The 26,633-nt window shown below is 38.5% G+C and overlaps 1 long non-coding RNA gene across 4 annotated transcripts in view; it reads left to right on the top strand.

The window, feature by feature from the left end:
- The window catches only part of LOC101932661 (uncharacterized), a 70,128-nt gene extending 44,226 nt beyond the window's left edge, over positions 1-25,902 (top strand). For all 4 annotated transcript variants that reach the window (XR_010602207.1, XR_010602206.1, XR_508695.4 and 1 more), the window contains 4 exons: positions 6,247-6,309; positions 9,605-9,634; positions 21,851-21,901; positions 24,816-25,902. This is a non-coding gene — a long non-coding RNA (uncharacterized LOC101932661). The remainder of the gene's footprint in view (positions 1-6,246; positions 6,310-9,604; positions 9,635-21,850; positions 21,902-24,815) is intronic.
- The last annotated feature ends 731 nt before the right edge of the window (positions 25,903-26,633 follow it).

The raw sequence follows: 26,633 nt of genomic DNA, 5'->3' as shown, positions 1-26,633 counted from the left end.
ACTACAGTCTCATCTAGTAGTGAGTGAAAAATTGATGAACTACAGGCAACCTTGTCAATGACTCGGGCAATAAGCCGATGGAAGTTTCACTGGGAAACAGCAACCTTCACAGGAGTAACTGCCAGCTTATTGCTGATAATAGAAACATATGGCAATAAGCTGAACAGCAGTGTAAAGTACTGAAATAAATTCTAAAGACTACCTAGTGGAATACAAAAGCATGTCAGCTGTTAAGGAATTTCATTTTTAACTGAGTATTTTTTTTCACGGCACTTTAACTTATGTTCACAATGGAGTCAATATTAATGTACATTTAATAGCTGCTGTCTACAAACAACCTGTGGGTTCAACAACATGCACAAAGCACCAACAACTGTTGATATGTGTTATCAATATCTGTCTAACACCCCTGCCTACACAGTATGCAGAAATGATGGGGAATAGTTTATGCTCTGATTAATTTCCTATCAGGATTTCAGTTTCTAAACCATTTTCAGTGACATAGCTAGACTGCTCACTATAGGCCTGATCCAAAGTTAATGGGAAGACTCCCACTGACATAAGTGGGTTTTCGATAAAGCCTCATGGTTCTTCAGTCTTTACTCAGATTTTATTCAGTCAATTCTCCCACTGAAGTCAATGAAATTATTCCCTAATATAATAGAGCACACTGTCAGGAAGATTTTAATGATATTCAGCCTACATTTTCCCTGTCTTAATCTCATCCCATTACTCCTAGTTATACCTCATTATATGACTATTTTCTGTATGACTATTGTCTTCCTTTTGGGGGCCCAATCCTAAATGATGCAAAACTCCCATTGTCTTTGATTATGGAGGCAAGATCAGGCCAGAGTATTTACACACTACAACTGTTCTCATTTCCCTCCTTTTGCATCACTTAGCCAAGCAATTGCTGGATGACTTCTATCTATGGAATGTTTGACGGAGTGGGGACTAGGTAAAGACTTCAGAACTGAGCCTTATGGCAACATTGAAGAAGAGAGAAAATGAAAAGATTAGTCATTATAATGCCAAGGCATACAGCAACAGGAATTTTTAAATAAAATAGCTTTTATAAGATCAAAAGTTATCTTCTTTCCATCCTCACAGCTATATATAAATCCCTAGTAAAATTATTAGATGTAGTTTCTTTCATTAAGAACCCAACAAGTTTTAAATAACTTTATTTAAATAATTTGCAGTGGGCAAGACAAATAGTTACCTGTTTTTTGGCAAACAATCACATGTTGTGTATAGTTTCGCCTTACTGATAGTTGGTCTGGAACGTCTAGCTTACCAGAAGTTGAAAGTTCTTTCTTTTTAACAAGGTACATTTTCTTCCTTGAGAGCTCAGAATTTACTTACAAACAAGATGTCACATGGTATTGATGCTCTCCATACAGATAAACAAACATAATTTTTGCAATTTGCTAGAACTATATTAATTCAGAATGATAAACTTAATTTTAGTGGTTTGGGAACAGCAGTAACGTGCACTTCAGAGTATATTTTTTCCTTCCCATTACTCCAAGCCTCTGTACACTGTTCCAGCAAAATAATTTGAATCCTACTGCAGGGATGGTGTTGTGCCACTCTTCTTTAGTAGGGACAGGTTTTTACCATTGGAGATATCAATGCAAAAAGTAGCTATCTCAACTTTTAACACCTATTTCAAATGACCCATCACCTTTACGATTAGTGCAAGATTTCCCTGTGTTCCCCACACATGCATGCAAGTATCCATCATAGTGTTACATTTGTATCCTTTTTGCTGTTTCTCTTCATTTTTTTCTGTAACTATTCAAATGTCACATATATTCCGATTAAAGTTTTAAAACAACATTTTATTCTGTGATTCATTGTGATTGTCCTTTCTTTGCTCCATCCATTCTTTATCTGAATATTCTGCCCTGAGTCACTTCCTTGCTATGCTGACTTATACTACTTGAGGATCCGGCCATCTGTTCACAGCTCAGACCCATTTCTGTATCTGTCTGAATTCAAACACCCTACATTTGTGAAAATAGATTTTGATCATGAATTCAACCCCCAACTTCAGTTTTTTCAAATTCAGTCAGGGGAGGGAGATGTTGCTCAACCCACTACAGAGTTGAGAAGTTTGATCCATGGTTGTGATTCTTGTACCTCCTAAAATCTGAAAATTAGTGATGGACAACACTTGAGCTGTAGAGGCGTATGAGTTAAAGGTGATCCTAAACTGCTTGTTTTCAGGAAGGAGGATCTTGAAGGGTCCATTTCTTTTTTTAATCTTTTATTCTCTTCCCTTCAATTGCCCCATATGGTAGTGATCTTCCATTTGACCAAGAAGTACTGGATGCAGCTTCTTCCATTCATGAACTAGAGAGGGGTGCTAAACACTCATGTCTCCAAGGTCAATCCAGTGTAATGCAAGAGTACAATGTCCCCTTACCAAGAAATCCAGGGTTAAATTCACTCTTCAGACTTGGATCTCCTATATGTAAAGGACAGTGTTGGCTTGACCTGAAACATCTTTGGCTTAATTGCTGAGCCTGGTACCTGCTCATAGCATTAATAGGAACCTGTGGAGTTAGTCATGATAATCCATTGCACATATATCTTATTAGTTAGTGTCACTACAGAGGTTAATGTCCTGTAATCAAAAATAAGTTTAGTCCCATCCAATTATGATTGGAAAAGCTGTTAGGAAAATGTCCCATTTTTGTAAATCATTGTGTAGGAATACCATTTTTTGAGCTAGCATTATGCAGGTTTCATTGAAAGATAAAAACTAGTATAGCAACATCTCTTGTTTCCATTAATCCTCTCTTCCTCATTGTGTGGGGGCACATCCTCACTCTAGTAGAGAGGTGGCTAATAAGCTCTTCTAGGCTCCACCAGCATTAATCAGACACACCTGTAAGGCTTGGACTGCTCGGAGAGAGGAAGCTTAAAAAGGGAAAGCCCCCCACAAGAAGGGGTAGTGACAAGGGAGAAGACTGCTGTACCTCAGAGGCAGATCAGCAACGAGGAAGACAGTTGCAGAACTTGCCACCTCTGCGATTGCATGGACTAGATATAAAGCAGGGGTTGACCCAAATTAGGGGCTGGAGACAGATCCTAACCCTGATTAAAGACACTATACCTGTAGTTAAGCCAACCCCCAAAGGGTGACCAAAAGGCTTCCTAGAAGACTGATCACGTATGCTTTTTTCCTTTTACTCTGATTTTTCCTCTCTCAGGGGAAGGAGTGGGAAAAGGACCCTTTTGTCTATTTGTTTGTTTGTTTGTTAAGAGAATCCCTTGTGTACCACAGACAGGAGAAGGGCTCCGCAAGCAGCTCAAACCGTGGTCTTGTGTCCAGGGGGGAGAGGGCTACTACACTCATTAATAACTGACCTAGAACAACAGGAGCCACTAGTGAATTCAGGCAAATAAGTCAATCCACTCTTCTAGGCCAAATCGAGTTTACTGCATAGGGCCATACGGTAATACACTAAGCAGCAATATAAGTCTCCAGAGAAACTGTTTATAACCCCACAGACGATGGCTCTACTGCATCTTTCCACTTTCACCTATTTAATCACTCCAGCCCAAATCTAATAACCTGTTCCACATACCCTTAAATTAAAAAAAAAAAAAACTTCTTGGGTTTCTGATCCTGGAAAAATAGCAAAAGGTATATAAAAGGCAAGTATACTATGATACCTATTCTACAAATATATATATCCCAGTATTCATTAGCTCCTGGATTGCCTTTCTAAATCATAGTATTTTTCATACAATTTCATGTATCTCAGCTGTGAAAACAGACTGTGTAACATGAAGGTACAATGGAAAAACAATGCACAAGAGATGTTTAATATGAATGTAGTGCTTAGAAATGTTAATGTTTTCATTGACAACACTGGATTTTTGCAGTGAAAGAGATAATTTGGTATTAAAATTGTTCAACATTTAATTTTGATAACAATAGTCAAATGTGATTTTTCTATTGCTAGTTAATCATAAACTTTAATCATTGCTCTCATTCAGCTGTAGAGTATCTAAATGCTGTAACTGTGCAGAGGGCCCTCACCAGGCATATGCATTGGTTTTGTTGGTTTGGTGTGTGGGTTTGTTTGTTTTTTTCAAGATAACTCTAGTATGAAAGTATGAAATACTATTAAGTTTCAGATATAACATCATTAGTTTTTGTTATATAACATATATTGAAGTGACAGGTTGCATTTGTTTGTGAAATACAATTTTTTATAGACATGTGTCTTGTATACTTCTTTAGAAAGCTGCACTTTAGCAACCTCATCTAAGTGTTCCATGGAAAACTAAAGCTGTGCGGAGTGCAACAGTTCAGGGCAACTGTACCTTTATTGCCTCTCTGTGATCCAGTGACAGCACACACTCTCAGCTCCAAGCTGCTCTGCTTTTACCTCTATTGGGTGGAGATATGCATCTCTGTCCCTCCCTCCCTCCTGACTGGGGTATTTCCAGGCTGCACAATCTCCTGACTATATACTGTTATACCCCCAGCAAAAGACAAACTGCTTTGCTTCTCTCCTCAGAGATGGTACACACTGTAATTGCCACAGGTAGGTTACCACACAGCCCTTTATAAGCAAACACATTTACTCTTAAGGTGAAAGACTCCAGAGAAAACATTAAAAACAGTAGAACGGGGTAGGCAACCTATGGCATGCATGCCGAAGGCGGCACGTCAGCTGACTTTCAGTGGGAATCACGCTGCCCCGGTCCTGGCCACTGGTCCAGGGGGCTCTGCATTTTAATATAATTTTAAATGAAGCTTCTTAAACATTTTAATAACCTTATTTACTTTACATACAACAATAGTTTAGTTATATATTATAGACTTATAGAAAGAGACCTTCTAAAAACGTTGAAATGTATTACTGGCACGCGAAACCTTAAATCAGAGTAACTGAAGACTCAGCACACCACTTCTGAAAGGCTGCCGACCCCTGCAGTAGAAGAACCTCCATGCGTGCTAATAAGCTTACCAGAAATCACTCCAACAAGTGGTCTGGCCAGTGAAAACTCTTCAAGCCCCACCCAGGGATTTTCCAGTGGTTACCAGTTTATCATTCCTTTTGCTCAGAATGAGAACTCAGTCTTATAGGTCCTCAACAGGCCAAAGTCCTTCCAACCCTTCCCTAAGAAGGCCTGTCTGGTTGCTGGATCACAAAGAAGATCCAGAGTCAGTTTTAACTTAGGCTATATATCCAAAAGTCCTTTGTCTGTTGGTCCCTGGAGAATCCAGTTTGAACCACTATATGTGAGCTTCTCTCCAGGGAGCGGTAGCTCTCTACAATGTTAAAACCGGCGTGAATTTGCCTAACCACACCCAGGAGCGGCGCCAGGGTTTTTGCCGCCCTAGGTGGCAGCGCTCCTCCTCTGAGCATTCGGCGGCGGGGGTCCTTCCACTCCGCGTCTTCGGGGCACTTTGGCGGCAGGTCCCGGAGCGAGTGAAGGACCCGCCGCTGAAGATCCGGAGCAGAAGGACCCCTGCCACCGAATTTCTGCCGAGGGCGGCAAAATGCTGCCCCCCAAATCCTGCCGCCCTAGGTGACCGCCTAAGGTTGCCTAGTGGAAGTGCCGGCCCTGACCACACCCCACTGTTCTTAGTTCCTGTAGGTCTGTGGTTCACCTCTCCTGTGGAATTACAATCCCTCAACATTTGCATTTTTAATACAGTGAACTCCTAAAATACTTAAACTTAATTCAATAAGGTCTGTCCAGGATATTGTCTTATCTGTCACAGTGAGTTTTCACCTTTCGAGGAGAAATATTAATTCTCCATAGAGAGTCAATGTCCCTATTGCTCCATGTGCATCTGAACAGATTACAGAGACAAGAGGAAGACTTTTGGTAGGGATCTGTACACATTGTGAGTGCACTAATGTTGAATATCTCATTTCATTTGCGATATGCTGCCCTGAGATTTAATTTCCACAGCTGAATGTACAAATATTAACTTTGACTAGAGTGTCCAAATATTTTAAGACTGCTTGGTATACAGACTGAAAATAATGTAATGAGCATATAAAGTAATTTATGCTGGTGAGTTGAGTCAATTTTTTATGTGTAAAAATTACTACACTTGTTCCTTTAGGTTCCATTCTCTTCTCCATATGCAGGACAGAACAGGGGCTTGTAGGGTTTCCATAGTAAATTAAAAAGGCTATGTAATCTGGGGCACCACAAAGCATACTTTCATGTTTTTAACTTATGGTGCATTTCTCTTAACAGCTGGCAAGTGCCGTGGTACAGATAAGTCTGCAGCACATCATGGGGATCTTTGTGTAAACTGAGGTGAGTGTTAGATTATGCCTTGCATTGTACCACCTTTGATCTATGCATATTTTCCTATTTGATCCCGGCACAGCACATTTAGCCATGTACTAAGGAGTTCTTTCCCCTTTGTCTTTCAAATGCTATTGCATTGGACATTCTCTATCTTTTAAAATGTATGTTTAAAGTTGAATATATGTAATGTCCCCTTAGACTGCTATTTTTCATTTACAAAGATAAGTTTTATATACTGTAAATTTTATTTCGTACCAAAAATATATTATCCTGCAAGCAAATTGAGTCTAATGTTCTCAATGTGCCTGTAATTCTTTTGCAATTGAGTGAAGTGTGAAAATTCATTTGACTGCTCTTAGTGAAAGATAGGAGGGGTGGGAGATGGAAATTGTTTTACTTCTGCCAAGTGAGCACGGAGAAGTACAGATTATGCATGTCACTGTTGGAGGGAGGATGGAGGAAACATGTGCTTCAAAAATGCATCACCAAATTTAAAGGAAAAGAAAAGGACTCAGGACAAATATTTGTTTTTCTCCAGCATTTATTCAGTAAATATCCATTAACACAGAACAAGTTAATCAAAATAAACAAAGAGCTAATTAAGGTTTGAGCTAGTAAAAAAATAGGTTTGGCTTCCAGGCCATAAACATCTCAAAATCAGATATTTCCATGGCTGCTCACAGACTTCTGTAGGATGGAAGCCAACAGTGATTTTTCTGAAATAGACCCAAAAATAAAGCTTCACTTTTGCTATTTGCTTGAAAACACTGCTGCACAAAAAAAAAAAAAAAAAAAAAAAAACCTAGATAGCAGATTTCATAGTAAGTAGTTGGACCTGGTCAGACTTCCAATGAAAATATATGAATTGCAGGAGATGGTGCTGTTGATTTGGTAAATGGTAGTTTGCCTTCTCAGTCAGTACCTTAGCATGGCACTAGAAGGCACTGTGCTGCTAGAGGCGTCCTCTATCAGATGAGGTTTATAACCAAGCTCCTGACCACTTGTAATTATGTAAATGTTCCATGGCACTTTTCACAAGAGGAGTATTAGTCCTGTTATCTTAGTCAAATTTCACCTTGAGTTATCACATTCCTTGCCCTCTTCAGGTGGCAACAGGTCCCACCACTTGGGAGGAGGTGGATGGTGTGAAGCACGAGTTCATACAGATGTTTTCTGGGCATGGTTTGGAGGTGGACCAGCTGCATGGTGTTCAGATTGTATAGGTTGCATGTTGGGGTGGCCAGGGAGGCTCATGAGTCAGGGGTCTGATGACAAGTTCAGAAGGACGTGAGGTGAAAGGCAGGTGGGGAGCACCCTCTTGAAGGACCTGCTTAAGGAAAGCAAGAGAAACAGGAGGAAAGGCTGCCCTTGCGTCCTGAAGCACATGATGGGGGGGACATAGCATGGATAGTCCCATGCTCTGCCCCAGAGTTCCTATGTGATTATAGTGATTATAGTCAAGTTGCTTAAACTGAATTTTTCACAGGTGGGCACTAATTGTGTGTTCATCTTTTTCAAGTTGCCCAACTTGAGTATGACTGAAGTCAATGGGAGCTGTGATTTGAACATATAAAGTTGGCACCTCAAGGGCACCCACATTTTGTGGATAGTTTTGACCTTAATCTCTCTGTGCCTCAGTTCACTATCTGCACTATGAGGGTAATACCACTCCCTCACTTCACAGGGGAGTTGTGAAAATTAATTAATTTATGTTTGAAGCACTCATACTACAGGGATGAGAGTATAGAAAAGCACCTACAGAAATGAATAATTCTGTCTTCAAAGCAGGGTTTGAATAGTGTGCAGTAAATAAGGCCTAGGGCCATACGTTAAACAATGGGGATGAAACAAACTTTTGCAAGTTTCTAATATATATTTGTTGGTATATCACTGAGTCTCATACCGTGAAACTCACATTACTTAGCAGAGCTGGGAACATACTTAAAATGTTTCCACAAGTATTTACTAGGACAGAAAGTTGAATTTGATTTGGCTATGTGTGTGCCCCCTTTTTTTTTGCTTTCTGTAAATATTTTAACTAATAAGTTTACTGACAGGAATGTTTATAGAAACAGTACGTTTTAAGCAAATATTGGTGAATATTTGTGGAAAGTCCATTTTGAACTCAAATATGAGTATTTGCACTGGATGTCTAATTCTACGTTTTACTATATTATCATTCAATGAGGGAGCACCAGTGCTTAAAGTGTAGAGCAAGCCAAAACAACCACCATCACCCCCAGTCCTCTCCCTCCCCCCTCAAACATACAAACAAAAAAACCCCAAACAACCCAAGAAAGAAAGGGTGGGGGGCGGAGAGAAAAATTAAGCTGGTTTGCTAAGAGGCATACTTTAAGCACTATCTTACCAAAGCTGCTGCTCCCAGGTCGACCCCCCTTCCTCCCCACACACACTTTTTTCAGTTCACTTTAAGCACTGGGGAGCACAAATATATAAATGGCATTTTTGTCCAGTCAGAAACTAACGAACAAGCTTGAGAATTCTGAATATTAAGTATTTGCAGCAAACTTTACTTTCTTAAATTTATTATTGTTCCCCTTGGATTCTGCTTCTCACATAAACTAGTGTTAAAATCCACCTGTTTCAAATGTTGCTGTATGTTGCGATTTTGTTGGGTCAATAGAAGGTTACAAGGACATTAGAAACTGTAAAATGTTCAAATTCAAAGAAAACAGAGAACTTTGAACTTGTGTCTTATCACATATCTGAAGGAGATTATTCCCAAACATTTTGGTTTTAAAATCTATTTATTTGTAATTCTTTAATCTACAGGTATATTCCCTCTTATGGCTTTGAAAATTTAAATAGATATTTTGTTTTTTTAAAGTGTCTGTGTTCACCTTTTTAAAAAAAGAGATAACAATTAAGTTTGTGTCTCTATAATATAAACATAATTAACATCCGTGGTTTATGGAATTAATGCTGCCTATGAGGGAAGAGCTTCACAATTAAATCATGGACTTGCTGCTGTGCAGTTTGGAGACGTTAGCTTTGCTTACAAGACAATGGGTTTATACTGTATATTCCATAGATTCTCATTATGTGTTCTGTCAGCAAAATTAAATTAGGCAATCTCACTACTTGCATCATCTCAGTATTAATATTATTTATAAGACAAAATGTTCCTCATGTTATGTTTCCACTCATTATCAGAAATCATTTTCCTCTTGGAGGTTGATATTAAAGTTTATATATGATAACATTACTATTTGTTTTAATATTTTCCAATAAAAACAACTACTGTTTTAGTGACTGATATTTTATTTCCTTTAATATTTAGGCAAGAATTCCATAGAATAGCAATAAAAAGGTAAGTTGTTTACAGCTAAACAGGTGAGGACCTGATTCTGCAGTCTCCGCTCACTTAAGATTCCCATTTCAGCCAATGACCCAAGCAAGCAAATAAGAGGCTAGGGTCCTAGAGGCTTTTATCAGCTTTTTAGCTGTCTGTTCTCTTTTACTGAGAAACTACGTTCTTCCAGTCTGAATTGCCTTTATTTTTAGTAAAGGAAAACAACTAATCAAGAAAGACAAAAGTAAAGTGTCTGTGAAAGAGAAATGGAGAGCAGTGTATCTCTTTTGTAACATATGCTGCATCATCCTCAGCTCTCAAAATGGCAGCTGCCTCTGCAGAAAGCATACTCCTAGAAACTGAAAGATGCAATACCTAGAAAACAACATGCTAAGCATTACCTCGTTACATACAACATGATACCAACTGCAATCTTTCTTTCTCAAGGAATAATTCTAAGGAACAAAAAGCGAATTCACATTACATTTTAGCTAAGTTAAAAAAATGTGCTATTTCAAATGCTAGACCCAGATCTGCAGCCTTTAAACACCCAAACTCAGAATGAAGTCAATGCACAAGTACTGCTTGATTGGTTCCAGTTGTGTAAAATTTGAAATATTTTCACATCCATATCCTTACAAAATCACATATTTTTATTTGTGCATTTCAGAAAAACCAATTTGTTTTATTAATAGTTTACATGAAAATGTCACACTTCCGAGTGTAAAAAATGTTTATCGCCATCATATTGAAGTTCCTTTTAACTGAACTTTGAATTTCACGCCACTCATCAAAGATTTTCAGACAAGTTAAAATTGTTTTAGTTGGCCCTTTTGGTTTAAAAGTCAGTCAACATTTTCATTTTCTGTTTTCAGAGCTTTATAGATAGGCCAGAACTGAGGAGTTTGGAATCAAAGCTCAGGACGGTTTGGATTTGGTGTTTCTTTTCTGGCCATTGTGGATACAGGCCACAATCATGAAGTTCAAATTCACATCAGGATCTGAACTTCATCAAATGCACGGTTTATGTTCTGATCTTGTGTTCCACTTTAGTCAGTCTTTAGTTTATACTTTCAGCTATTGGGCCAAATTCTGCTTTCATTTTGACCCATCAATCCAGTTGACCTTGACTATATTCTTACCATGATTTATTGCCTCATTAGCATTTCAGTGATGTAAATGAGAGTGGAATTTGGTCCTAAATCTTCACTGTAAACAAAAGGGTATATTCACCTCTGAGTGCAAAAGCTGAGAGTATATGCCTCAAAAAAAGAAAAAAAAAAGAATACACAACTAAAACTTGGCAGGCAAGGTCTCAGCCAGAGGGTGGATTTTTTTATTTATTTTTTGGTAAATGTTGAGCTCACTTCTCTGCTTAGATAAGCAGGCACACATTCCCATGTATCTTGTAAAATCAGTAATAGTTCTACACATGCATGTGCAAGTGTGGTGCTGTTTTTACAAGATACACAGCAATTCTCACTCGCATATCTTTCTGATGACAGAAACAAGCCATCGTTTTAAATCTGTTTGGTTTTATTTAAGTTATAGGAATGAGGGGATGGGGAAGAATAGGTGTTTACTGGCTCTGGGTAATTTTTTTGAGCTCCTATCATCCAAAACCAGGTTCCTTTTTTTAAACTAACGGCCCAGTCCTGCATACATGTGTGTTGCGTATGAGAAGGGGTTTGCAAGAAGAGGGCTCTTATTTGGCAAGTGTAAATCCTGGATTTAGAGTCTGATCCAAAGCCCATTGAAGTCACTGGAAAAACTCCCATTAACTTCAGTGTTTTTCGAATCAGGTCCTTAGTGTGGAATTGCAATGTATCACTCTCACTATCCTCAATAAATTTAGACCAAAAAAAAAAACCAACCCAAACCCTGGCCATATATTAACAGTAGCCTGAAGGTTTTAATAAAGATTCATAATATACAAATCCTATTATGTTTAAATGCCCATTTGCAGTATATACCATCTAAGCTGTGAAGTACAATAAGGGACATATTTATTCTGCCCTCATGCTATTTGTAGCTAGGATGTGTGCGTAATTCATATGAGAGACCCACATTACCTGAAATCATTCTGCTCTTACCTACAAAATTGCACCCATCAGGGGGAGAGATAGTTGGCAGAACTTGCCCAAAAGAGCAATTTCCATATATTCTCCTCTTACAAAAATTAGAAAAACAGAGGCTTTTAAGATTTGACTGACCTTGGGCAGCTTATTTTACATGCTGAGCCTAGAACTCACTCAACCATTCCCATCCCAATACCAATAAATTGCAAACTGTAGCAAATAAATTACAAATCCTTAATGGAGCACAGTGGAACCCAGGGTAGTATCACCAAATTTGTGTGATGCTTGGATCAGGGATACAGATTCTGCTTCAACTGAACACATTAGCAAAACTCCCACTGACTTTAATAGTTCAGGATCAGGCCATATGTACAGTATTATAATACTAATGCACAAAAGGATGGAGTTAAGAATTCTGTGCCCACCTTAAATTATAGCTGTTTGGCCTTTGAGTTTATTTTAATGTATGTTCATATTTAATTATTATTAATTGTAGGTGAGAGTGCAGAGTCAAAGAGCAAAAGAATTTTACAATATCTTACATAACCCAGCTGTATTTTTATCATATTAATTGACACAAACTTCTTGCATTTGAGTACAGCGTGGCTTATTTTGTAGAGTTCATCACTGGTGATATTCAAAACAGTGAAACAAAGTGAAGAAGCTGGTGTCAGTTTTTAAAAACAAGCAACCCAGCGAAAGTCTCCCTGTTCCAGGATAAAGTGAAGACGTAAATAGGTCAGAATAGCAAGGAGTAACAAGTGTTCGGTATGAGTAGGCAGGGTTTTTGGCTTTTTAAAATAACATTTAGTAGTAATTGTACTTATGTAGGACCCAATCCCATAATTTCAATGAGACTACACCATGAGTAAGGATTACTCACACAAGTAAAAATTGCAGGATTAGGTCAGGATTAGTTGGAGGATTATGGTTGTTACCTAGACTTTCAAAAAGACAGTTGGTGAGCAAGGGAGAGCCCATGCTTATATGCCTGTGGCCATTACAGAAAAAAAAAATTGGGGTGATATTCTTTGAAAGAGCAGAAAACAATCAGTTGTTTAATAACAGTGCTATCAAGTAGCTGGTATCTTTTCATTTTCTCTTTTTGCTTGAGACAGCTACCCATAAGATCTTACAGAAAAAGCAGTTCTATCACACTACACACGACTAGTAGAAAAGGAAGAATATCTGATGCTGTGTACCTCACCTTGTGGGCGACAGACTGGACATTTTACTATCAATGTTTATACATGAATACACAGAAACTTGTCTTGGTAGGGTTTTTCTAGGTATCTTAATTCTGCTGATGCAAAGTGAGAGTGAAATTACAGGTGCCAGTTTGCAGTGTAGAATGCTGATAAACAACTTACCATTTTGCAGTGGCTGGTCACATCTGGAGTCTTTTGGGATGCAAAAGTACTGGAAGGATTATTGCAAAACTTAAAGACACTTATGTTACCATAACTTTTGTTTTTAATTAGTAGTTTTTACATTTTTCTTTTGGAGTATCTTCTTGCTTATATCATACTTATTTAGTTAAACATCTAATTGACAGCAAAAGCAGGGAATCAGACCTACAGCACTTGTCAGAAAACTTTTCTAGTTTGACCTTAGACTGAGACAGGCTGCTATAAAACCATGGATCAGTGGATTGTGTTTTATTAATTTCAGCATATCATGAAACTCCATAATCTACAGTCCACAAATCTGACCTGTCAGTCATATTAAATTGTCACACAACATTTAATTTGTATACATTATGCATAGTGTGGAAAGGATTCATATCAATTAAAGTGCATTGTGTTCTTCCTCCTTAATTTGTCACAATAGTTTCATAATAGTTCAAAATCAACACACAAAACAGTCCACAGAGTGGACCATGGCAGTGGGAGTACCCTCATCTTCCATTTTGTGATTTTTATATTGTTTTCTCTGGGCCACAATGTGGAGATATTCAGCTTGATTTTATAAATTATTATAGTGCTTTTTCATTATCAAAACCCCCAGACATCCTCTGCTAAAAGGTCCAATCAAAATGCAAGGTATTGTTATTAATTAGTATTTATTTATATTATTTGTCATATCTACTTGATAAAATATGTCTGCAAACACAAAACAGATCAAGAAAGGCTTGATTCTTAATGTTCCTTGTACACAGACACGTTCTGAATTCCTTGCAGAATTTCCATCAGGTCACTGTAGTAATAATTATGCATGTATGCAGTTAATGTTCCCTGACTGCTTCTGATCCTCTGTGTCTGTTCCCTTTCTGTGCTCTCCTGTTGAGATCATACAGCCTGAATATAACATGCTGCAAACTGGTCAGAACTCAAAAGCCTGGCAAATTTATAAGCCCGCCTATGGAAGAAGAGTTTCAATCCCCACAAAATAGAAAAGGAAATGTTAATGCACAGATATTTCTTATATAATTTCATATATATTCATTGTGTTTAAAATGTCTGAAATGGCTTAGTTATATCCCCCACTGTTGTCCAGAAATAATTTCCTGTTACGTCATGCAATGTGTTTCTCATGAGAGTTTACTCTCAGGAATGGGGTGAATTGGGAGTTACCACCCATTAAAATTAGACCAGATTTTGGCCCAGAAATGTTTTTTAGCTAACTAGTCATTATTGATGTTTAGTGTACTTTATTTTTACTATGCTCCTTCATGTATTTATACAAAATATTCATACTGAAACGGAGAGCACTCCAAATCCACCCCTTTGTGGGAACAGGTCTTTCATGAGAATTCTGTGTTTTAAGGATAATTTTTTGCTTAAGTGAAAATGTTGTCAAAGTTGGGTATGACTTTTTTGTGGTGCATTTTCAAATGCTTAGGTTGGGCTGGATGCGGGATCAGGATCATAATCTGTCAACCAAACTCCCACTATTCTCTGATCCATCTATGGTAGTGTCTTATAGAGAAAGTCTAGATTTGTGCTGCTTTTGTTGCTCCTGATTGATACTGTTAAACATCTGTTTGATAACCTTTAGCCCTGTGATTGTGTGCAATTGCACAGCTGGCTCCCATCACATCAGTAATGCTTTCACTACAAACTAATAACAATGGGAAGAGATCCCTGATAGGGACCAAGCCCCAGGTTCTTCCCCTGTGCCATAGGTGCATGCACTTATTGATGCCAACTGTGATGGCCCTGCACTTTGGGGGAGCATAGGATTTGGCACCTACTTGCAAGGTTGAGCACACACCTTTTTAGCTATCAGGGGGTAGCCGTGTTAGTCTGTATCTACAAAACCAACAAGGAGTCTGGTGGCACCTTAAAGACTAACAGATTTATTTGGGCATAAGCTTTCGTGGGTAAAAACCTCACTTCTTCAGATACATAGAGTGAAAGTTACAGATGCAGGCATTATATACTGATACATGGAGAGCAGGGAGTTACTTCGCAAGTGGAGAACCAGTGATGACAGGGCCAATTCAATCAGGGTGGATGTCGTCCACTCCCAATAATAGATGAGGAGGTGTCAATTCCAGGAGAGGAAAAACTGCTTCTGTAATGAGCCAGCCACTCCCAGTCCCTATTCAAGCCCAGATTAATGGTGTTAAATTTGCAAATGAATTTTAGTTCTGCTGTTTCTCTTTGAAGTCTGTTTCTGAAGTTTTTTTGTTCAATAATAGTGACTTTTAAATCTGTAATAGAATGACCAGGGAGATTGAAGTGTTCACTTACTGGCTTTTGTATGTTACCATTCCTAATGTCCGATTTGTGTCCATTTATTCTTTTGCGGAGGGACTGTCCGGTTTGGCCAATGTACATGGCAGAGGGGCATTGCTGGCACATGATGGCATATATAACATTAGTAGATGTGCAGGTGAATGAGCCCTTGATGGTGTGGCTGATGTGGTTGTGTCCTCTGATGGTGCCGCCAGAGTAGATATGGGGACAGAGTAGGCAATGAAGTTTGCTACAGGGATTTTTAGCTGCTCTTGAGGTGCATCCACTTTGTCATGAACTCTGTGCATGGCTTGAGTCCACGTATATCCTCTTTCACTTGTGTGCTTTTATTATAATATCTCAACGTGGTGCCTCATCTGAAGTAAAATGTCCTAAACCTTGATGTTCTGTCATCCTGTCTTCCACCATCTGCTAGACCTAGTCTTCTCTCCACTCCCCTCCTGATTGCTTCCTCCCACCCCTTCTCTCTCAGCACAAGATAACTGTACATAGGACGTGTGTGTGTAAGGAATGTGACTGTATAAATAATTAGTTTTTTTCACTCTGCCTCTCCCATCAAAAAGTTAGTTTTAAATATGGCCTCTCTACCTATTCTGCCTCATCTTGAAAGTTTACATGCACAAAATACTATGCAAATGTGGCTTTTCACATTGTTGCATGGCTAAATGCAGAAATGGCCATGGTCTTGAAAATTCTGCAGCTAAAAACTGTAAAACATATTTAAACCTTTAAAAATGTGAAATATATTCAAATATTAGCTGGTCTAGTTATTTACATATAGATATCCTTTGGTGTTTTATCTTAGCTATCCAGACATAAAGACAAAAGGCCCCAGCTATACCCTTCTTTCAGTTGCTTTCCTGCCTTCCTTTATTTCCATCACCCCAAATGAAATGGAGAAACTTTTGCATTAAATTTCACTAATTAAAAAAAACCTTTATTTTTGAATGAGGCACATATGGTATCTTCATGCAAACAGATCTAAAATAAATAAATAGCCGATCTGCTGTACCTGCTGAGAAATCAAGCATTCCTATCTGTCATGTCTTGTTACCCAACATAACACATGCACATGCTGTAGACAGACATGCTAGCTTGGACATGTAGCATTATGTTCCAATTTTACTTCACCAGGGAGGCTTTCTTGAGTCTGACCCTGATTCTGATGGCAAAGATCCAGAGGTCTTATGACAAAGCACTGGCTCAACAGTGTGCACAAAACTAGCCCTTAGAAAGAGGCATTGACACTCAGCATGCCATCCTTCATTGTCAGCAGGCAGAGTACAACAATTACAAGGATTTACCGTATCCTTAATACTGCTGATTCATTGACAGAAATGGGAATTAAATCATACAATTTTACTGCCATTTGTAGCCCTAGCATCCTGTTGCAAAGACTATAATGATTTTAAAAGACATTTCCATTTGTGGCAGAAAACTGAAAATCATCTAAGAAACCTTCTGACCAAGACAAATTCCCCCTCCCTCCCAAAAAATGTCCTTTTGTGTATTTGGGTGGTGTTTTGTAAGACTGTTATAAAATTAGACGCTTACATACCATAATGATGGGTGTGGTATCAGTGCCAGGTGAAGTAGAGCAGAATAGAAACAGAAGAGAAAAATTAGGGATTGCAGTTAGTCTGGGGAACATCATGGCATGGACTGGTGGATGCACAACTGGATCCTAATGGGTGATCTCTCTGTTGCTGTTTGCTCCAGCAGTTTAGGGAGTGGAAGCCCATGGATTGCACTTGAATGTGGGAGTCCTTCACGATAGCCCAATTCACTATTTCTACTGCATTGGTAAATGATGTACTGAATATGGTCACAAAGAGGGGATGTTTTCTGCAAAGTTTAGAGGTGGTTAGGTTACACAAGAGTTAATGCACAACTAGCCTTTCTCTTCTGGTTTGTATTCTGCTAAGTGCTTCAAGTATGCAGTGTTGTTGTAGCTGTGTAGGTCCCAGGATATTAGAGAGACAGGGTGGGTGAGGTAATATCTTTTATTGGACCAAATTCTGTTGGTGAGAGAGACAAGGTGACCTGAAGAAGAGCTCTGTGGAGCCCGAAAGCTTGTCTCTCTCACTAACAGAAGTTCGTCCAATAAAAGATACTACCTCACCCTCCTTGTCTCTCTAAAAGGCTTAAAGTGACATTTGCCCCAGCACAAAATAACCTCACACACAATTGAACACATTTGGGAGTCTTCCCTCAGAAGGAGCCCAAGCTTGGGGATAAAAAGAATGATATAAATTGACACCCTTAAAATTTCTCCTAGTTGAAACACTTGACTCATTCTAACAGAATTACTGTATTAAGCATAAAAAACCAGCAGAATCTTTCAAACAAACAGAACTTTTTAATTGCGCCCCCGGTATGCCAGGCTTGGAGTGCACTGGCAGTGTTGCATGCAGGAGTCTCTTTGTGCTAAGACTGGCCTACAAGAATATCAAACCTCAACATTTAAAAACTCCTAAAATAAGAAGAGATAATTACAACTGCTCCTGGCTGAAAACAGTGCTCAAGTGCAGAATTGACAAAACATTCCCACATTATGGGAGTTGGCTACAGATATGGGGATTTCTTGTGCACCCAAGAATCACACTAAAATATACCACAGCCCACCTAGTGATAAGCCCCACAAAAGTGTCTCTGATCCTGAAATGCTTCTTGAGAGTTGTTTCAGGTAGTGTAGTTGTATTGGCCTGTGTGGATTGTTTTCAACTTTGTTAAATGGTTGAGAATAGTTTTCAATGGAGCTTAGCAATTCATGTAAAAAAATGTCTTGACTTAGAAAGCAAATTTCAATTCATTGGTGTTTGAGATCCTTTCTGTGAAAACAGAGCATTTGAGTTTCACTGGTTTGAAATACCTGTGAAAAGTGAATCCTAAATTTGATTGCTCGAGTATTGATCAAAAATGAATTTGAATTGTTCATTCAATTATAAAATTTATAGTATTGGTTAGTTACATAAGTCATCCAATGAAAGAACAAAAATTACACCGTGTGACTTATCTAATGTACTATCATGGTGCAAATTTTGAAATTATATGTTTTATTGTAATATTCACAATTCACATTACTTGTTAATATCTTAAAGTAATTCAATCAAGGAACAGAATCATGTTACTTATAAAACCGATCAACAGAGCTCAGGTTTTGAATATTTACAATTAAAGGTTCACTAATAATCTGCAGACCAAGAATTATTGGCTGAAGAAATTTGTAAATAATTCTGAATAATGAATACATTTGAGAATTTTACAATCTGTTTATAAGCAATCCACAAACAGGGGCAAAAAAGTGAAATCGGATGACTAAATTGCTGATTGAAAATTATTTGTTCAGCTCGTTTCAATGAGCTTTTTAAAAAAACACTCCATCTACACTGGTTGGCATCTACCAATACAACTTAGTTACAAGAACTATTTCAGGATCTACATTTTTATAATTTCACTCACTCTATGGCCTCGTGCAGGCTATCTTAGCTGTTTCTGTTCCTCCTTGGTACATTTTATATGTCATACTTATAGTAAAGAATACACGGATAAAGAGGTTAATTAGTGTTTGTATGGTCCTCTGAAGATTAAAAATGCTATATAATTATTATTATTTGTATTATGATAGCTCTTAGGGGGTTCCATTGTGCTAGGCTCTGTACAGACACCGAGAGGGAGACAGTCCCAGCCCTAAAGAATTTGCAATCTAAATAGACAAGACAATAATAGACATACATCGTGTAAGCATAATAAATCAGACATCTATAAATTACATTTACTGTATATGTCACCGGAATTACTTTAAAAAAATTCCCCAAATCATCCTACCTCTTCTCCATTGTCCAGCTACCCCAGCAAGCCAGCAACAGCAGGCTGACCCATATTGCCCTCCTGTCACCCCTCAGAAACAGACCTACTTATTGTTCTCGCTAGCCAGCTGTCCCTGACACCCATTCCCTATTGCTAACCCGAATTAATTCCTACTTCCCCAAAACCTTTAGCCTTATATAAAGTTGAGGTTTGTTTAAAAAAAAAAAAGCACTCTAGCCTAATCAGAAAAATTTTCAACATTTGTCTAGATTTGATTAAAAGTGGCTGAGAATGTAGTCAGTCCTTCCTGGGTGGGGGGAAAAGATGGTGGAATAGTTAGCTCCACATGGTCTCACAAAGTATGAAGTCTTATTGGAATCACTGTGAAAGTTGAGAGAACTGCATCCATTTTACTTGTCGAAGTGGACAAAATGTAAGAAGCCAATCTTAGCAATAATAAACAGTTAAATATATTGGAAAATAAAGGCCTGAACCTGCTGTTCTTTAAACTAAACTCAAACTCAAATGAGCACACTTCAGCTACAAGTCTTGCATTCAGTCACACTCTATAAGCATTGTTTGCAATAGTTTGAAGAAAAACAGCAGGTTCAGGCCCTTTATTTTCCAATACATTTAACTGTTTATAATTGCTAAGATTGTAAACAAATGCTAAACTTGTTTATTATGGCTAATCTTATTTGCTTTCAGTGAACCCTGAGTCTGAATAAAAACTGAAGAGTCAGGCCCAATGTTTTTAAGTACAGTTGGCATTTCTGACCATATTGTGGGCTGTGTCTAATCCAAAAAAGTGATATTATTTTGGCCTCTGGCAGTATAGGTGAAATATACAAGAGGCTGATTGAAAACCTGTTTCCATCCTGCTTTAAAATAGGTTCACAACCCAAAAAGGAACTTTAAACACTTATTTAAATATTAAAACTTAAAGCTTTACTTCTATAAGGATGTTTATAACATTCAATAAAGAATTGCCTTTGACATTATCTTAAAAGGTCTCAGCAAAACAGTGGATTTTTAGATTCAGGCTTTTGGTATTTAAAAAGATTAACAGCTGAACTGAGATAAACAAATTAGTAGAACTGCCTGCCCAGAACCCATCCTGATTAGGTGATAGATGCAACCTCCTTTACAGTAGCTGAGGTCTGTAGGATGCTCTTGTCCAGAAACACTTTATCAATGGTGCTGCCTCAAAAGTGAAACTGACTAGGATCAATGCTACTGAGAAAAGGATTCTGCACAGGAGGAAGGCACTAATCAAGTTCTTCTGCAGCTGCTGATCTGGCCCTTTTCAATGAAATCAAAGGCACAGAGAAAGAAAGGAAAATGGAGGTACAGAGAGAGGCAGACTTAAAGGAAGAAGAGAACTGAAACAGAGGTCTAGTTTCCCCTTTCCTATGGAAAAGCATAGGTGGCCAGAATAAAGATGTTTCCACTGCGGGGATGAGGGATTTGCCTTCCTTGAGGAGTAGGCAAGGCCCCAAACTTCACTGATCCCTCTGTGCACGGTGTGACTTTCAAGAATTCAGTGAAGGCCAGGGCAATCCCTGTTGAAAAAGCCTGTTTTATCCAGACTAGATGTAAATGTCCCAATAGATGAGACTTTGCCATTTCCTTTGAAAGACTATTCTACAGCCTAGTCGTCCTGTAGGAAATTTCACTGTCAGGAAATGTTTTCTGTGTTTCAGCCTAAATTTTCCTTCTATTGATTTAATCCTTTCCCCCCTAGTTATACCACCTTGCTTCAAATTAAATAATTCGCTCTGCTCCTGCCCAATCCTGCCCCTCCTTACTCAAACGAAACTATTGGAGTCAATGGGAATTTGCCTGAGTTTGGATGGCAAGATTGGTCCCTTTGCGTTATACCCTTCCAATATTTGTAGACTGCTATCTTGTCAACACCCCAAAGTTGACTCTTAACCAAACTATTCATATTTAGCTCTTTTAAATATTTTCCCATGGCTAACGCATTTCACATCAGCACCTGTTTATTTTGGTTGCTCTTCTCTAAATTTACTCCAATTTGTCAATATTTTTGTGATAATGTGGCACTCAGAACTAAACACAATAATGCAAGTTCACACCAGAACATTTTGGATCAGGAGTGTTATCCCTCACTTCCCTAAAGTGCTGCGGCAAAGTAGTCCAGGATGTCTGGGATACCAATTCCAACCTGTCCTCAAAATGGCCTATGTGCTTTAAAGATTCCTGCCTCTTTTCTGTCTTGCTGGTAGACATCTTTAAAGGGGTTCTGCTCCTCCTCCTCCCAGATATCTATTCCCTGCACCACCGAAGAGTCTTTGAACAAGCAAGCAGCTACCTTCTTTTTCGAGTGTCAGCCTGCTGGAAAGTCCTATAAAGTGCAGTGCTGTGCTATCACTTTAAGGAATGCTGCATGTGGATACAATACTAAGGAAGCTGAAGCCTTGTAGAGCATATCATCTCTCCAGGCCCCCATCTCAGATTGCATAGGAGCCACTCTCACCTATGTCTAGTGAATATCTGTGTCCCAAAGCACATCATCGTGCCAGAGTGGTTACCAGTCCCCCATCTAGACTATGTCTGTCCAGAAGCACTGCAGCAGCCCCATCAAAAGTAGCACCCTGGCAACGTTCCTCCTCTTCTTCCAGGACAAGGCAATGGAGGACATCTCCACACTGAGGGAAGGAAGCAGTGGCAAGGTATGTGCACATATCTATATGTTGCCATTTGTCCTTATCCTTTGTTTATAATCTTTTGAGCTTGTTTTCATTCCACATGACAGTGCTCTTTTCCCAGCCAATTTGAATTAATTTGTCAAGGAAGGTTGTATGAGACACAGTATCGTGCTTTACTGAAATCCAAATAATTACGTCTGCTGCTTTCCCATCATCTGCTAATTTTGTAATTCTATCAAAAAAGCAATCAAGTTTGTCTGGCAAGGTTTATTCTTTATGGAACCCATGATTCAATGTATCTGCCTCTGAAGGATGAAGGACTGAGTCAACCATTTACAACCTTAATCAAACTTATCCAAACCCCTTTACTCAATAGATTGGACTGAAAGTCTTGTGAGAATAGGCTTGCTTGCCGCATTCACATCACATCCTGGTTTCTAATGGGATGAAAATACTGGAAGAAAAGGTTTTGGCACAGTATTTCAGTACTTCTGCTCTGGGCCTACCTGAACTCAGGAAATGCAGAGGACTGTAAAAATCTTATTTTAAAAGTTAATGGAGCTATTTAAAAGACCTCCAAAAAAGTTTGATACAAGTTTTAGGGAAAGATTCAGATCAAATTCTTCTTTTAGTAAGAAAAATAAAAAAATTACTAGGCAAAATATGACTAGGTATAGAGATAATAAGATTTCCTGGCTTCATCTCAGACCTCCTTCTGCCTTGACCTGACAGAAATCTGCCCTCATACCTACTTGTCATTTAGAGGTCTCCTCATCATACCTCATGTGATAAACTCTAGAACAGGGGTCGGCAACGTTGGCACGCGGCTCACCAGGGTAAGCACATCGCTCGCCTGCGCTGCTTCTCGCCGCCCCCATTGGCCCGGGACAGCGAACCGCGGCCAGGGGGGGCCGCGATCGGCCGAACCTGCCGAAAATTAACTTGCAAATAAAACTGGCCCGGCCCGCCAGGGTGCTTACCCTGGCGAGCCGCGTGCCGAACGTTGCCAACCCCTGCTCGAGAACATGGAAGTTGTTGGCCCTGAAATCTGCCAGCCCGTCCCTCTCTGTTTTGAAACAATACTTACAATCTTCTTTTCAAAGATCTTTTTAAAAGAGACCAGTATCGGTCCTCGATTTACTACCCTTCCCTCTCATTTATGTCCTCCCACTTGTTGTATTAGATCTTCTTGTTTGCTTTTATCTCTTTGAATTTTGATAGGCTTGTCTTTATTGGCTTTCAATTTCTTTATTGCCCAAGATATAGTGAGGGAACTAATACATAAAACAACAACAACAAGTTTAAGATTTGAGGGGAACTTGGGCCTAAAGCCCCAGATACATCCATGTGGCTCTCAGAAATTACCAGTAATAGGAAAGTGGAACAGAAGTCAAATGTGAACCTGAAAGACATGTAAAGAGAGTGAACCTATTAGATATTAAAGGATGAAACAAGTCATCTTAAGGGAAGCATGGTGAGCTTCTGCACTGAATTCAATCAGCTGAGTGGAAAAAATAATGAACTATTATGGTTGATGACAATGTGCAATAGGTATTCACTGAATATTGGAAAAATCCTTGTCCTAGAAGAGAGTGTGGGAACTTTGCCATTGATTTCCATGAGAACAGGATTTAGTTGTATGGGTGAAAACCTTCCTCCCCCCAAACCCTCAGTTAAACACTTTCTCAGCAAGAGTGATGGACCCACACAAGATTTCTGCACCAGGTAAGCTCCATAGCACCTCTGGAGCAGTTTCATTGGAGGTCTCTCCCATAGCTGATATAGCAGCTGCATTGGGATTCTGCTGTAGCCCTACAGTCTGTGTTAGGATTGTGCGATGAATTCTACACCCTCCAGCCCCTGCTTATTTTCCCTCACAAGGCTTGATTCCTTAGTGCAGGGAAAAGTGTATTTCAAAGTGTTTTTGTAAGACACAAAACACACTTAAATCTGAAAAATGGTACATTTGCAAGCTATTCACTAAGTTGCGTGCTAATTTTAACCTCTTTGGTAAGTCTTTTCACACATATTGCTTCACACATACCCACTGGATTCTGGGTAAGATAGAGAGGGTTTCTTATTTGCAGTTAAGTAGTTTTTCATTGCCTTGAAGGTCCATTGTATGCCATTATCCATTTCCAGTTGCATAGGCAGTTCTCCTATGAGAAATTTGTAAGACATTTTATAGTCATTTCTATGATGACAAAGGGTGAGAACATCAGTTCAAGTTATTCAAAATAATAATGCATCTAAACAAGTGCATATTTTAAAATGTATTGCTTGTTTATCAAAAGGTCATGGGCAACTTGTGGCAGTCGGGAGAGATATTCTATTGGAAAGCTCCTCACAGAAAGCAGCTACTCAGTCTGAAAATTAATTTCAAGAAACATGACTGACCACTGAGCAATTTTAGCAGTAGTTTTTGCGGAACATTTTGTAGTAAACAATGTTGTTAGCTGAGCACAGAGTGACTGGACTTCAAAATTAGCAGTTAGGCCTACAGGCAAGTACAGAAATACTGCACTGCCCACTAGAATGCTAGAGCTTCTTTTGTTATGAGGTGAACACAACATTGAATTCTCAAACACCAGGTACAGCACCTCAATACTCAAAACAAGCAACCTATATTGGATGTATCAGCTTAGTCCATTAAAATACATGATCATGAACAGTGATCTGCAGGTTTTCCAAATTAAAATTTCTTTAAAAAGACTGTTTAAAGACGAATAGATTGAAAAAGACATATTGTAAACAAATGCTTATCGAGTGCAGCTGAATGCAAAACTTATACTTGAAGTGTGCTTATGTAAGTTCCGATTTAAATTGCAAGGCAGGGGTAATGATGTTTTCATGGAAAGACCCAGCAGATAGTTCTTAAAAGATGAAAAGACTGGAAAGGATCTAGCCTTCTTTGAATATTATACTTTTTTCCCCACAGGTCTTAGGATATGAGGCTGCCTTATCAAGAAATATTTGAATTGCTTCTGAGGCTTCAGACCAAGTGTATTTTATGAAATACAGTACATTGCCTATTCTTGTGCTTATTGTTTTATCGTATTCTTTTTTAGCTCTTGTCTCTTCACATTTGGGCTTTAAATATACACTTAAATTATCAATGCAGATAATTTTAAAAATCTAATGTACTTTTCATTTTTAAGCTCTTTTTTTTTTTAATTTATTTCACATAGCTTGGACAGTGTCACTAAACTGGTCAGTTTCCCCTTCTGTTTCTTGTGAATTAACACAATACGGTTGAGTTAGATTCACACTACTGCAGCGAGAAGTCCACATTTTTCCAAAAGATTGTTTTCATTGACATTTGAGGGGATGGGAAATAAGTGACCACATTTTTATTCATAATAGAAGGTCAGATCCTGCTACCACTGAATTCAGTGGCTAGACCTCTATTGGATGCTAGCATTTATACAATTCTTTCTTTATTTTTAACAGACATAAACTTTGAGCTTTGAACTAGTTTAAAAGTACCCTTTTGACGTTTTGGCTTCTAACTGTCCATGTACTACTTAGATGAGTGGGATGGAGATTACTGGGTTATATCACCCAGGACAAAATTCACTGAAAGGGGCCAAAATAAAGGAAAACTCAGTGAGGTTTTCCTCACAGTGTTTCTTTCATAACTTTCTAAAAATCTTGAAGTCTGTTATTTCCTTACCACTCACCAGCAAGGCCTAGTTCTGCACTCTGATCTTTCTTGGTTTCAACGGGAGGTTTGCCCAAGAATAGACTACGTGATCAGATCCGCTAAGTCTCAATTCAAAATTCATTGTTTCCCCTGACAATACAAGCACCTGCAGCAGAGAAAGGAGATCCAGAAAATACAGGGAAAGAGGGTAAAAATCTCAGTGAAAAAATTTATTTCTTAAAAATACTGTAACTTTAAAGGATCGGGGGGAGAAATCTCCTAAAATGGATTATTTTTATGATTGTGTATTTCTTTCCTTGAATGCATCTAGCATGTTGATTAAACTTAATGTTACCTTTAATATTAAACTGTTTTTTAAAAGGAATATCTGTGTTGTAATTGGCTAAAATATTGAAACACCAGAATCAAATCCTGAACAATTCTAAAGAGTAACCCACCCACACATGATGGAAAATTGAATATTTGGAGAATCAGACCAAGTACGAGTCCTGCTTCCAATTAAAGCAATGAGAAATCAGGCTTTATGTCTTAGGAGAATTGTGTCTTTCTAAGAGAAAACAGAGACAGAGCTGGTAGATGTAATTGAGAAATGGCTCCCTGAGTCCATTAATTAATATTCAGGACATACATGTATTTTTACTAGGATTACAGCAGGGGGCCAAAATAAAATTGTTTTAAACAAAACCCAACACCTTCCACATTCTTATATCACAATTGCCAGTCTGAGATGGCTATGCTGCAGGCTTATAAAAGATTTCAATATATTGAAAGAAAATGGTTAACATCTGAGGCTTCCCCAGAAGTCTGGTCAGGAATGTATAAAGTAATCTCAGGTATTAGACCCATCAATGAGTGTCCAACTATTCTTCTGTCAGGCTTCTTGAGGCTCCACTAGGCACAGTAGAAATGGTTCAGAACTGGGGCAAAATATGGTCTTAGAAGAACAAGCTATGCATTTCTGCACAGGAAAATAAAAATGGCCTATTTCAGAAGTGATTCAGAACAGCACATGCACGCCAACTTTAGGATTATTTTACAGGAGTTTTGTACAGGAAAACTGAGTAATAAGAAACTTTTGGTATTTAAACTTTA

Source organism: Chrysemys picta, chromosome 6 (genome assembly GCF_011386835.1).
Source record: "Chrysemys picta bellii isolate R12L10 chromosome 6, ASM1138683v2, whole genome shotgun sequence".
NCBI classification, from domain to species: Eukaryota; Metazoa; Chordata; order Testudines; family Emydidae; genus Chrysemys; species Chrysemys picta.
The sequence above is the reverse complement of the archived record's forward strand: the minus strand, read 5'-3'. Positions and strand labels throughout refer to the sequence as shown.